Source organism: Penaeus monodon, chromosome 31 (genome assembly GCF_015228065.2).
Source record: "Penaeus monodon isolate SGIC_2016 chromosome 31, NSTDA_Pmon_1, whole genome shotgun sequence".
Classification (NCBI taxonomy): domain Eukaryota; kingdom Metazoa; phylum Arthropoda; class Malacostraca; order Decapoda; family Penaeidae; genus Penaeus; species Penaeus monodon.
This window is the reverse complement of record NC_051416.1, coordinates 35,958,232-35,959,021: the sequence shown is the minus strand read 5'-3', so window position 1 is coordinate 35,959,021 and position 790 is coordinate 35,958,232. Positions and strand designations below refer to the sequence as shown.

At 31.5% G+C, this 790-nt stretch overlaps 1 protein-coding gene across 1 annotated transcript in view; it reads right to left on the bottom strand.

Annotated features, from left to right (window-relative positions):
- The window catches only part of LOC119592962 (85/88 kDa calcium-independent phospholipase A2-like), a 61,134-nt gene that overhangs the window by 3,581 nt on the left and 56,763 nt on the right, over nt 1-790 (bottom strand). The gene's annotated exons all lie outside the window — the stretch shown is intronic.

Here is a 790-nt window from a genome sequence, read left to right as displayed (position 1 = left end):
TTTTAAAAAATCAGAAATGTTCCCATTCATTTTGCTGCATATGCCTCCACCACTATTTTTTCAAGTTTTAATATCCATTTTCATCTATAGCTGTAATCACGTGAAAAAGAAAATAATACCTGACCTGGCAGGTATTATTGACAAATTTTGAGAAACTGACCAATAAAGTCTTTTTTTTAACATTCCATGATCTATTTTGGGCAAATGAATAGGTTTAGATGAAAGTACTTTTTAGGCCAGAATTGCTAGGATCTTAACTACAATTTTCAATCATATATATTTCCTTAAATAAACCATTGCAGAGAACAGGGCTCATCTGACAACTAGTATATTGTGGTCTGACTTCACTTTTGCAGTGCAGTATGTTTTCATGTTTTTGTGTGCATGGTTTTAGAGATACAGATTTTCTGACTGTGCCATACAACACATGAGATGAAGCCTAGTGTGACATAGAAGCTCTTTTCTACATTTTACTTTCATTTCCTGTAAGATTTACTCAAAATTACCTCTTGAAAACTGAAAAAAGGACTTCATTGTGATATACAGCAATTTCAAAAGAAGCATAGGTCAAACCTCCTCAAAAAAAGGCCTACATACCAGTGCAATTTTATGACAAACAAAATGATACCTGACTTGCTTACTTTTGTGCACAAAATAACCAAAAAATGCATGTGTTTCTGCTGGGATTTTAGAAATATAATGTCATTTGTCATCTAAGGACCTGACTTTAAACTTTTACTATCCCCTTTATATAACATAATACAATTGTATTAATAATTTAAAAATGAAT